At 36.1% G+C, this 13,095-nt stretch overlaps 1 long non-coding RNA gene across 1 annotated transcript in view; it reads left to right on the top strand.

Annotated features, from left to right (window-relative positions):
* Positions 1-13,095, top strand: part of LOC145506337 (uncharacterized) — a 788,916-nt gene that overhangs the window by 608,938 nt on the left and 166,883 nt on the right. The window lies entirely within an intron of this gene.

Raw genomic sequence — 13,095 nt, 5'->3', positions numbered from 1 at the left:
CATGAGAAAATGAAGACTTATTAGGGCTGAAAATGATAACACAGATTATGATAGTGCATTATTGACTTGCTTTATAGCAAGCATTTTATAAATTTTACCACTTATTATTGTAGTCATTGGCACATTCTTCATAGGGCATCTCTGGCTTCTCATTTACTTTAGAAGAGTTAACATGCTTTATATATCATCACTAATTTCAATGTGTTTGCAGTGCAGTGGACCCAAGTGATCTCTTAACTGTAAAAGAATTTACCTGCCCTGCAACATTTGTTTTCTTGACATCAATTATACTTAAAACTACTGAATTGGAAGCATATCAAGTTAATACTATCTATTAAAAGGCCCAAATTTGCATCACTAGAAGAATGAGGAAACAAAGAGCCAAATTTACCTCCATTTGGGAAGCACAAGTTCTGTAATCATGTTTTATCTGTTTTTGTTTTGCTTTGTTTTGTTTTTTTTTTTCCTATTAAAAACTGGGGAGGATAATAGTTTTGCCAAATAGCTTGTTTTAATAACGCTACTTAAGTAATGCCAGTGTTTCATTTTAACTATCTGTCTTCTCAAAATATATTTATTATCTGTCTTCTCAAAATATATTTATTTCTTTGCTCAAAGGCCAACTCTACATTTGCATTACTTTAAAATTCCTTCTTATGAACACCATTAATATAGAAAAGGAACCTATAAAAATGTCCCACTCAACACTATCACTTTTGTGCATTTGCCTCTGTTTTAATTGGAGTCCTTGATGGCTACTTTTTGATTATCACACATTTACTGACCATGCATTGTGGGTGGGGAACAAGATTAGGTATTGCAAGGGACAGACGATGAATAGAGGCATGTTCCATAAGTTCAGCTAAGTTCCTTCTTCTTTCTTAACATCTCCCGTTACTGGAAAGCAGTTTTTCTTTGGGAATGGGAATAAAAAGCTTACTATTTCTGTTAAGAGCTAGTGAACCAAAGTCAAGTTTGTTAAGCAACCTAAGTCTCTAATTCTTCATCTCTAATGATATCTGTAAATATTATATTGTAATATTATTTATATGAAATATTACTCTATTTAGATATTAATATGTAGTAGGTCATATTGTAGATACTTGTGGTAGATTACATCATTGTCACCAAGTCACCAAATCTTTATCATCTTTGTATCCATGTCTTTTCCCTGTGCCTTTGCAATTACTTCCGCTAAGTCCAAGTGTATTCTCCCACTCTGTTGATGTAGGCCTTACCCATGTAACTTACTTTGACCAAAGAAGTTTTATTGGATGTGATGAGAATAGGGGCTTGACATTTGCTTGCCATGGTTTGTGGGATTTTCCCTCTTATGTTTCTGTCATAGTCATGCGAAATGTATACTTAAGTTAGCTAAATGGTCCAAAGAAAATGAAAGGCATGTAGAGCGTATCTGGGTGATCCATGACTTGGAGCCAATTCTAGTTGAGCCCAAGCTAGATTAGCTGGCTCCTAGTCTGTCTCAAATATCCATGAGTGAGGAAAAAAAAGCTTATTGTTTTCACCACTCATTTTTGGGATGATTTGCTATATACAAATAGCTGAAATATACCTCATAATATTTTTTTAGATAGTTAAGAAAAACATGATATATAAGGCACCCAATACAGAAGGATGCCAAATAAATTATACCGAATAAACAATGAAGGAAAAGTTCATAATTCAGTAAGAACAAAAGGTATTGGCAAAGTTCTTTTAGAGCTTTGAAATCAATAGAGCAGCCTTTGACATGCTTCTCTACCAACTATGTGTCCTTAAGAAGACTTAACTTTTGTAAGTCTTAGTTTCTTTACCTATAAATTGAAGGAGATAATGGCACATAATCCATAGTGTTTTCTTTTATTGAAATGTAGTTAATGTACAATGTGTTGGTTTCTAGTGTACAGTAAAGTGATTCAGTTATACATATATGTGTGTGTGTGTGTGTGTGTGTATTCTTTTACATTTTAGTTCATTATAAGATACTGAATATAGTTCCCTGTGCTATACACTAGAACCTTGTTGTTTATCTCTTTTATATAGAGTAGTCTTATTTGCTAATCCCAAACTCCTAATTTATTCCCTACCCCTTTCCCTTGTAGTAACCACAATTTTGTTTTCTATATCTGTGATTCTGTTTCCTCATAGTGTTTTAAAGATTCAGTGAGATTATGCTCTTGAAGGGCTTTGCAAAAATGTGATACATTGTAAGCTTTGGATAAATGTTAACAATTGTTATTGCTCTTATAAGTATTATTAACCATTATCACTATTATCATTGCTATTTTAATATGTTCTTTAGAGGCAGGAAGAATATTGAGTTTCAGAAATATTGGCCAATTACATTTTCTTTTCATTAACCTGCTTCAAAAAGATTACCAAATCAAGAATTAACAACCCTTTTTTCTAAAAAATAGATACAATTTACCTGTTTTTCAGTTTTTACTTTGATAAAGATTTCAAAACTCACAATATAGTTAACCCCTAGTAGTTTGACTTCCATTGTATTCTTCAACTTCAAGTTTCTTTGCCATGTATCTGGTTGGTTAGTGGGACAACATCATGATTCCATTAGGATCATTCTACCCTGCCATCTAAATCTGTTAATCCTTCCTGTTAATGAAATTCTATTGATATGTCAAAGCTTTTGGTTAAAGAGCTCTACTAAAATGAAGATTTTTCTTCATAGGAAAAATCATTTCTAAATATTACAACATATATTTATTTATTTTTAATATCTGTCTCTCTCACTAGTAGATAAGATCTCTGAAGGAATGGATCTTATCTTGCTCACTCTTACATCTCCAAAACCTAGAACAGTGCCTGACACATAGGGCTCACTCAGTAAATATTGATACTTGCTGAATGAATAAATGAACTTATATTAATAAAAATGGTTATAACTTCAAACATTTTTACATGAATTATTTCCTTTGGTTCTCACATGAGCCCTAAGATATAAGTACAGTTATTCCCATTCTGGGCTCCCCTAGTGGCTCAGCTAGTAAAAAATCCACCTGCAATGCCAGAGACCTGGGTTTGATCCCTGGGTTGGGGTCCCCTGGAGAAGGCAACGGCTACCCACACCCGTATTCTGGCCTGGAGAATTCATGGACTATAGAGTCCATGGGATCACAAAGGGTCAGACTTTCACTTAATTTCATTCCCATTCTACAGATAAGAAATCTGAATTTTCCAGTTACTTGCTTAATATTACACAGTTTTTTTGAAATGAAACCAAACCAAACCAACTCCAAAACCCCACTGTTAGTGACTACCCACTAGCTGCATTATTGATGCACCCATCATTTTAATATTATTCAAGCTACCTTTTGGAGAAGTTACCTATGTTAGACTCATTTGCAAAGAACCAAAATAGGAGGGAAAAAAAGACATTAGAGTCCATAAAGAAGATCTGCCAACTGTGGTTTCTCATTCAAAAAGATTTTTACTGAAGACCAGTTGTTAAAGATAGAAATAGGGAAAATATTTCATGAATCATTCATCTTCAGGGGATGACTTTCTTTTTCATTCAGGTGAAGCCTTTCTTTCTTGTTTTCATACATTTATCTTTTGAGGTCATTGAGTCATAGCTATTAGAGATGAAAACAACTTTAAGAGTCTGATTCATTTATAGTCATCCATTTTTTGTTTTCTTTTCTTTTGAGAGCTCTCAGTTTGGAAGGTAAATTGATTTTCTCTGGATCACTGAACTAGCCACATGGCTTTTACTTACCTAGGCAGTATCACCTGGAATTTAAAGATTGTGACTCCAAAATATGATTTATTCAATGAAAATAAAGGAATGAAGTAACCAAGTACTTACTGATTTAGTTCAGAGTAGAAATGTAAACCCCGAAAATAGAAATTTCCCAAGGGAAGTTACATGTCTTTTTTGGTTCCTTAATCAGATCACACAATAGTCTGTACACATTCACACTTAAAATGAATTGAACTGAATGAATAGTGACCAGCAGCTGAAGACAAATTGCTGAACCCTTTTGTTCAAGGCATATAAATATATATCGTAGACATTTTGCTGAAACCAACATAAGGGCAGTGGGGTGTGTTGAATTAAATTTGAGAAGTGATTTTTCATTGTCTAATTGACCTATTGTAGAAATGCAACGTGCCCCATGAAAAAGGCTCATAGATTCTAGCTGTTCAGTATACCAGTTGGCAAAGGAACTCTACAGCTAACCAAATAGATTTCTTGGAGAAGCTGAGTTTTTCATTTGAGGGACCGTGTATGTTTTGCCTGTCTCCCAGAGCCTAAGGTTTAATGCTTAAACAAGGGAATTTACCTTTTCCCAGAGGATTCAGTATCTGAGTTGGTTACTGTAGTCTTTAATTAGTTAAAACTCACTGGTTTCAATGAAACAAACCCATTTGAACTAGCTGAAGCAAAATGGAATTTATGATGAGATTCTAGAGATAGTTCACAGAAACTGCAGACCAGTTGACTTCTAGAGTTACCTAGGTTGTAGTATAGCTCCTGTTATAAACTGGTCAAGACAGGAATCTATTGCTGAACTTCCTGAGCTCTATCAATTCTGTCTACTTGCCACTATTCATGACAGTCCCTAGCTTCAATTCTTCAATTATTTTTCTAATGGTCTAACACCTTTGTTTTCCCTCAGTGCTAAGTGTGAAGCTTCCTTGAAAGAGAAATGACAAAGGAAGCTCACCTCTCTTTGTTGCTGTTGTTCAGTCTTTAAGTTATATCCAACTCTTTGTGACCCCATAGATTGCAGCACACCAGGCTTCCCTGTCCTTCACTATTTCCTGAAATTTGCTCCAATTCATGTCCACTGAGTTGGTGATGCTGTGTAATCATCTCATCCTCTGCCGTCCTCTTCTCCTTTCATCTCTCTTGTGCCGTGTGCTGTCCTCAGCCACTTTGGTTGTGTTCAACTCTTTGCAACTCCATGGACTGTAGCCTACCAGCCTCTTCTGTCGATGGGATTCTCCAGGCAAGAATATTGGAGTGGGTTGCCATTTCCTCCTCCAGGGTGTCCTCCCAACCCAGGGATCGAGCTCACATCTCTTATGTCTCCTACATTGGCAGGCAGGTTCTTTACCACTAGTGCCACCTGGGAAGCCCTTTCACCTCTCTTAGTTAATCTTTCCTCTCTTTCCTGTAAGCTCCAGAAAGCAGGATATTTGCTCTCTTCAAAAAATCAACAATTATACTTGCAAATAATTGTACTAGTTAACCCTCTCATTGCTATCTCTCAAACTGGGAGGAGAGAACAGATTCAGCCTCAAAGAACTTTCCCTGGAAGCAGAAAAGCACTTCAACAGAGAAGGATTATGACATGACCAGGTCCCAGAAGCCGTTAGGTGCCTGTCACTTACAGTGACTTGTAATTTGCTCTACTTATAATTATTCCAGACTGACATTTTATATATGTTGAGGAAGATTAAGAGAAAAATAAATATGCTAGGAATTGATATCTTGTGTAAGAATGATATATGTAAACAAACAATCCATGCCAATAAAACCCAAAAAGCTATTGAGAAATTTGTGACTTCATCATTGTTCACACTGATGATCAATATCAGTTGTTGTCCTTTCAACATGAAGCTGTTGAAAGATAAGTATCAGTGTCTCTTATTACTGACCTGACAGGAAACATTTATTGTTTAGATCAATGGATAATTGAAAATAACTTAAATATACTTCTTTGTCCAATTCTGATCAAAGTCTCAGAGGTATATAGTATCTGACAAAAGGATCCTCAAATTTTCTGTGCAAGAACAAATAGTATCAGCTATAGGCTGCTACTGCTGCTGCTGCTGCTGCTGCTAAGTCGCTGCAGTCGTGTCCGACTCTTTGTGACCCCATAGACGGCAGCCCACCAGGCTCCTCCGTCCATGGGATTTTCCAGGCAAGAGTACTGGAGTGGGGTGCCACTGAAAGATCTGAATACTAAGCTATTTTAACTTCATTTTTGATATTTAAATAGAAAGATCATAGCCTAGGAGTTGAGCACAGCATTTGACACAGTTTTTATAATCTCTGAACTTCTTTGGTAAAGTAGGGGAAATAATAACCACTTCATAGAATTATTATGAGGATCAAATGGAATATTGCATGTGTATCAGTGAGTAGAGTGACAACACCAGACAGACATCAGAGAGACTCAATAAATAGCAGCTGTTGTTAGTGATACTATTATATTAAAAAGTGAAAGTGTTAGTCGCTCAGTCATGTCCAACTCTTTGTGACTCCATGGATTGTAGCCCACGAGACTCATCTGTCCATGGAATTCTCCAGGCAAGAATACTGGGGTGGGTAGCCATTTCCTTCTCTAGGGGATCTTCCTGACCCAGAGATCGAACCTGGGTCTCCTGTATTTTAGGCAGATTCTTTACCATCTGAGCCACCAGGAAAGCCCTTATATTAGAAAAAAATAGCACTATACTATACATAAAGTAGCAGTTGTGCTTTATAGGATGTAGGGTCCTAGAGGAATTGAAAACTCTGATTTCCAATAATGTCAGTACACTTAGTTATTTTTCTTACCTACATTATAGACAAAATAATTTCAAAATTGCAACACCTATATTACTATCAAGAATGAAATCATTAGATAGAAAACCCAGCAGACTAAAAAAAAACAAACAAGTATGCAAATACCAAAAAAAAGATTTAGAGTTTCAAAACATACACATAAAAAGTGATTTATTTCAACCAACATTAACAAGTCAGAAAATATAATTGAAAAAATGTATATGTCTGCACTTGTGTGTGCGCGCGCATGTGTGTGTGTGTGTGTGCACGCGCACACACACACACACACACACACACACACACACACACACACACACAGACAAACCCATGAATAAACTCATGCAGGAAGTTTGCAGAACTCTCTGTACAGACCAGACCAGGGTTTCTCAGTCTTGGCATGACTCACATTTTGGACTGGATAAGTATTTGTTTTAGTGGACTTCCCTCTTATAAGATGTTTAGCAGCATCCCTAGCCTTTACTCACTAGATTTTAACTATATTTCAGTAGTATCTCCTTTTTCTCTCCTCCCAAAGTCATGACAATCAAAATTGTCTCCAGACATTGCCAGATGCCCTGGGAGGCAAAATTGACGGGAGTTGAGAATCATTGTTATATGCTATATCATTAAACGATCAATTTCTCTCATGATAAGCTCAGTACTATACAAATGTCAATACTCTTCAGTTTTGAAAAGTTTTAGAAACTTTTTTAAGGAAAAAAACAATCTAGCAGAATAAACAAGTTTGTAGACACATAATCCACAAACAAAGAGATAATAGTTATTGGCTAATAAATATATAAATGAATTTTCTAATTCATTAATAAGGAAAATAAAAACATAATTAAATAACTAGAAAATATATTTAAAACATCAATGTTATTAAGTGTTCTTTGAAATAGATTTTCACATTCCTTGATAGTGAGAGTGTATATTGGTGTGAGATTTTTCAGAGAGTAAATTGACAATAATGTCAAACATTTTTTTAAGGTGCATCTTCTTTTACCCAGTAATTTCACTCTTTCTTGAATGTATTTATCCTTCACAATTAAATAGATACGTGCAAAAATATTTGTAAACAAAATTTTTTTGTGTGATGTGATATTTAAAACAGCAGGAATTAGAAATACAATGAATGTCCAAGAACAAGAGTTAGAATAATTATGGAATCATTATTGAATACAATATTATTCCTCTATTATTAGACTGTTTCTTTAACAATATGTAGTCATTACAACAAATATGTTTAATAGAAAGATATGTGTGTATTTGTACATATAAATGTGAGAGGTTAAGTTTCTCAGTAACCAGACTCAGCAGTCTCAGAGACAGAATTTGGCATGCTGGATATTTCTTATGGAGAGCCCTTGGGAACATCTTCATAATAGAGAAAAAGGAAACAATTGTGAGGAAAAGGAAAAGCCAAGCCAAATACCACTGGCTTATGCCCAGTGATAATCTTTTTGATGCTCAGGGAGCTCTGGAGCTAGAATGACCAGTGAATGTCTCAAAAGATGGGCCAGGACTTTATACTTCTGTTTTATCCCAGGATTGGGAACATCCCCTGGAGAAGAGAATGGCAACTCACTCCAGTATTCTTGCCTGGAGAATCCTATGGACAGAGGAGCCTGGTGGGCTATCATCCATAGGATCGCAAAGAGTTGTACACAACTTAGCAACTAACACACATACATACATCAATCAATTATTGAGTGTAAGCTTCCAAAGTTCACAATCTTGGATGGTAAGGTCTTTGCACCTGAGATGGTCAGTGAAGGGGCTCTCCATCCTATGCTGGTGCTAATTCCAAAAGTTGAGAGAACAAGACTTTATGAAAGAGACATCTAGATGGCACATCACAGCATCCATCATAGAGCATGTGTGTTTGGTCTCTGTGTGAAGAATAAAGCAACATCCTTCTTTCCTGTGCAAGTACTGAGCAAATTGAGAAAGGAAGAGTAAAAGCTCCTCATGATCAAAGCTAAAATAACATCTTTATTACCAAAAAAAACTGCTATTGAAGAAAATGGCATGTGGTCTTTGTAACACTCTAGAATTAGACAGAGTTTCCCATTTGGTTTTCAGCAGAGTTGGGCTGGGACAGGCTTTCCACTGAGTAATCACCTCACCAAGAATTGGGTTTCTCCAGGAAAGAGTACTGTGAGTGGGTTGCCATTCCCTTCTCCAGGGAATCTTCCCAACCCAGGGATCAAACCCAGGTCTCCTGCATTGCAGGCAGATTCCTTACCATTTGAGCCACAAGGGAATCCCAAAGACTTACCACATGGAGGAATAAAGCAGGGTGCTCCTTTCTAGGCCACCGGATCCCAAGAGGAGGAAAAGAGGAAGGGGCTAGACAGCTCATACATTAGTTTCCTCTTCTAAACTCTCCGATCTGGTTTTTCCTCCTTGAAGAAGAGTGAGAACCAGTGTATAGATAAATAAAGAACCAGAGTGATACAGTAATTGGCTTCCTCAACAATTTAGAAAACATAAGCAATTTCAAAAAGATCATTTACCTAGTAATGATATACATGTGGGGGAAAAGATTGTAAACACAGCATACCAAAAATGTTACATGTGGGTTGTGCTTTTGGGTCAGTACTGACGTTCCTTTCAATATATATATATAATTTTATAAATGTCTTATATTGAATATGTATTTCTTTCACGATCTGAAAAAAAATTGTAAAAATTAAAGTCAATTTGTTCACAGTAGAGTAGGTGTACACAGAGCACAGAGACGATGAAGTAGGAAGAGATTGAACTACATAAATAGAGAAGAAATAATATGACAACAAGAATAGCAGGTGCAAGAGCTGGGGAGATAGTTGAAAAATGGCAGTCAGAACTCTTGTTACTACTGAATGAAAGACAGATACATAGAGTTAATTAGGACCAGCTACTAAGTAACTGGTGGACTGTGTCAAGAAAGAAGCTTCTTTAACTTACCTTTAGAAAGCATTGCTTGATAGCATGGCAATTACTCTGGCTGCATATCAGTTCAGATGCCAAAACTTCAACGTCTCTCAGATCCACCAGACCACTTGACCCAGAGTTGAAATTCAGAATGCTCTGGATGCTTACTTTCTTTTGTCTCTCTCTCCAACCCTAGAATGTAAACATCATTGGCAGGACTTGGTTTACCATGTAAGCAGCTTCCCCCACCCCCCACCCCTTACCTGTAACAGTATTCATAATAGGTTAACCAACCATATTTCTTAATGCTCAAAAATCAACTAGATATGACTGTTTATCAACCTGTGAAAAAGAATCCCAACTTAACCTGTAATTCTTAAATTATAACAGTTAAATAAACCCCAATTTTTGGATACATTTTGTAAAATAGGATTTTAGGGTAAAATGCCCACTTTACACCAAAATGTTTCTATTAACATGGAAGATAAGCTAAAAATGGAAGTATTTTAGAATGAACACACAGGCTAGTTTTTATAGCAGTGAAGCAGCCTAAATGAAAGATTTTGTGATTTCAAATTTTAAAAAGGGCAAGCATCATTGTCATTTTTTTATGTGAGTGGTCAGCACTGAATACATAAAAGCATAAACAAATACATCCACAACTCATAAACATTTAAAACATACTAACCAGATGACGCAGCTTTCTGCCCATGCCCTTGCAATGAATCACTATGGCCATCGTCTTTTATGTTATTGCTAACACTTTATAGCCTTTTTTGAGGGAAGAATTTTATGATTTGCACTACTCTTTGGAAATAATGCAGCTTATGTCCACGGTGACAAGACCAACATAAATCTACCTGATGCTTAGTTGTGTTTTGAAGAAGTGGGTTTAAAGAATCTGCGTATTTTTTATTTAGAATGTCTCTTTAATACAGTCCCAATGAAATACAGAAACTATAGAAAAGTGATTTTCTTTGTTGTACACATTGATCCTTATGTGTCTTTCAGTTACAATAACTTAAACTTATTAAGTGCTTGCTATATGCTGGTCATGATTATAGGCGTGTTTTATATATTTTGTAAATCTTCATGATGATGCTATGAAAAAATGCCATACTTTAATTCTTTTAATAGATATAGAAACTGAGGGAGAAGGGTTAATTAAGTAGCAAATGTTTATACACTTCATCATTTATTAACTCATTTAACAAGCATTATTAAATACCTTTTTATACTAGGCTTTGTTTTGGGGATTAGGAATCAAACTGTGGACAAATAGACAAGATCTCACTCTTAGAATGCTTAAATTTCTTTAAGAGATAGAGATGATGAACAAAAACATTATAAAATGAATGAGATAATTTCCAATACTGATATATGCTATAAAATATATATCTATACACACATATATATATAGCTCTAAACGAAGTAGATATGGTAATAGAGTGTGACTTTATTTTAAATTATTTTTTATTGAAGTATAGTTAATTTTGTTGTTTAGTCATTAAGTTGTATCTGACTCTTTGCAACCCCATGGAATGTAGCCTGCCAGGCTCTTCTATAAATGTAAGATTTTCCAGGCAAGAATACTGGAGTGGCTTGCCATGTCCTTTTCCAGGGTATCTTCCCTACCCAGGGACCAAAATCACTCCTACACTGGCAGCAGATTCTTTATCACTGAGCCATGTACTAGTTTTAGGTATGTAGTGTAGTGATACGATATTTATATAGATAATACTCTGATTAAAGTAATAAAATAATAACTTTTTCCTGTGCTCATGATATGTCCTTGTATCTTATATTATACATAGTAGATTGTGTCTTGTAATCCCTTACCCCAACCTTGCCTTTCTCACTTCCTTCTCCCTACTTGTAACCACTAGTTTCTTCTCTATATCTGTTTCTCTTTTGTTACATTCATTTCATTTCATTTGTTAGATTCCACACATAAATAATAACATATAGTATTTGTTTATCTCTAACTTATTTCAGTAAGTATGACACCCTCTAGGTCTATTCAAACAAAGGAGAAAAGGAAAGATATACCTGTTTGAATGCAGAGTTCCAAAAAATAGCAAGGAGAGAAAAGAAATCCTTCTTCAGCGATCTGTGTAAAGAAATAGAGGAAAATAATAGATTGGGAAAGACTAGAGATCTCTTCAAGAAAATTCAAAATACCAAGGGATCATTTCATGCAAAGATGGGCACAATAAAGGACAGAAAGGGTATGGATCTAGCAGAAGTAGAAGGTATTAAGAAGAGGTGGCAACAATACGCAGAGGAACTATACAAAAATATCTTCATGACACAGATAATTATGATGTAATTACTAGAGCCAGACATCCTGGAATGCAAAGTCAAGTGGGCCTTAGGAAGCATCACTTCAAACAAAGCTAGTGGAGGTGATGGAATTCCAGTTGAGCTATTTCAAATCCTAAAAGATGATGCTGTGAAAGTGCTGCACTCAATATGCCAGCAAATTTGGAAAACTCAACAGTGGCCAGAGGACTGGAAAAGATCCGTTTTCATTCCAATCCCAAAGAAAGGCAATGCCAAAGAATGCTCAAACTACCGCACAATTGCGCTCATCTCACACGCTAACAAAATAATGCTCAAAATTCTCCAAGCCAGGCTTCAACAGTACATGAACCATGAACTTCCAGATGTTCAAGCTAGATTTAGAAAAGACAGAGGAACCAGAGATCAAATTGCCAACATGCGCTGGGTCATCAAAAAAGCAACAGAGTTCCAGAGAAACATCTATTTCTGTTTTGTTGATTATGCCAAAGCCTTTGACTGCGGATCATGACAAACTGTGGAAAATTCTTCAAGAGATGGGATTACCAGACCACCTGACCTGCCTCTTGAGAAATCTGTATGCAGGTCAGGAAGCAACAGTTAGAACTGGACATGAAACAACAGACTGGTTCCAAATTGGGGAAAGAGTATGTCAAGATGGTGTGTAATCACCCTACTTATTTAACTTATATGCAGAGTACATCATAAGAAATGCTGGGTTGGATGAAGCACAAGCTGGAATCAAGATTGCCAGGAGAAATATCAATAACCTCAGATATGCAGATGACACCACCCTTATGGCAGAAAGCAAAGAAGAACTAAAGAGCCTCTTGATGAAAGTGAAAGAAGAGAAAGTTGGCTTAAAACTCAACATTCAGAAAACTAAGATCATGGCATTTGGTCCCATCATTTCATGACAAATAGATGGGGAAGCAGTGGAAACAGTGACAGACTTTATCTTTTGGGGCTCCAAAATCACTGCAGATGGTGACTGCAGCCATGAAATTAAAAGACACTTGCTCCCTGGAACAAAAGTTATGACCAACTTAGACAGCATATTAAAAAGCAGAGACATTGCTTTGCCAACAAAGGTCCATCTAGTCAAGGCTATGGTTTTTCCAGTAGTCATGTATGGCTGTGAGAGTTGGACTATAAAGAAAGCTGAGCACTGAAGAATTGATGCTTTTCAACTGTGGTGTTGGAGAAGACTCTTGAGTGTCCCTTGGACTGCAAGGAGATCCAAGCAGTCCATCCTAAAGGAGATCAGTCCTGAATATTCATTGGAAGTGCTGATGCTGAAGCTGAAGCTGCAATACTTTGGCCACCTGATGAGAAGATCTGGCTCATTAGAAAAGACC

The sequence above is a fragment of the Giraffa tippelskirchi genome, chromosome 5 (genome assembly GCF_054371585.1).
Source record: "Giraffa tippelskirchi isolate mGirTip1 chromosome 5, T2T-mGirTip1v1.2.pri, whole genome shotgun sequence".
NCBI lineage: Eukaryota > Metazoa > Chordata > Mammalia > Artiodactyla > Giraffidae > Giraffa > Giraffa tippelskirchi.
The sequence above is the reverse complement of the archived record's forward strand: the minus strand, read 5'-3'. Positions and strand labels throughout refer to the sequence as shown.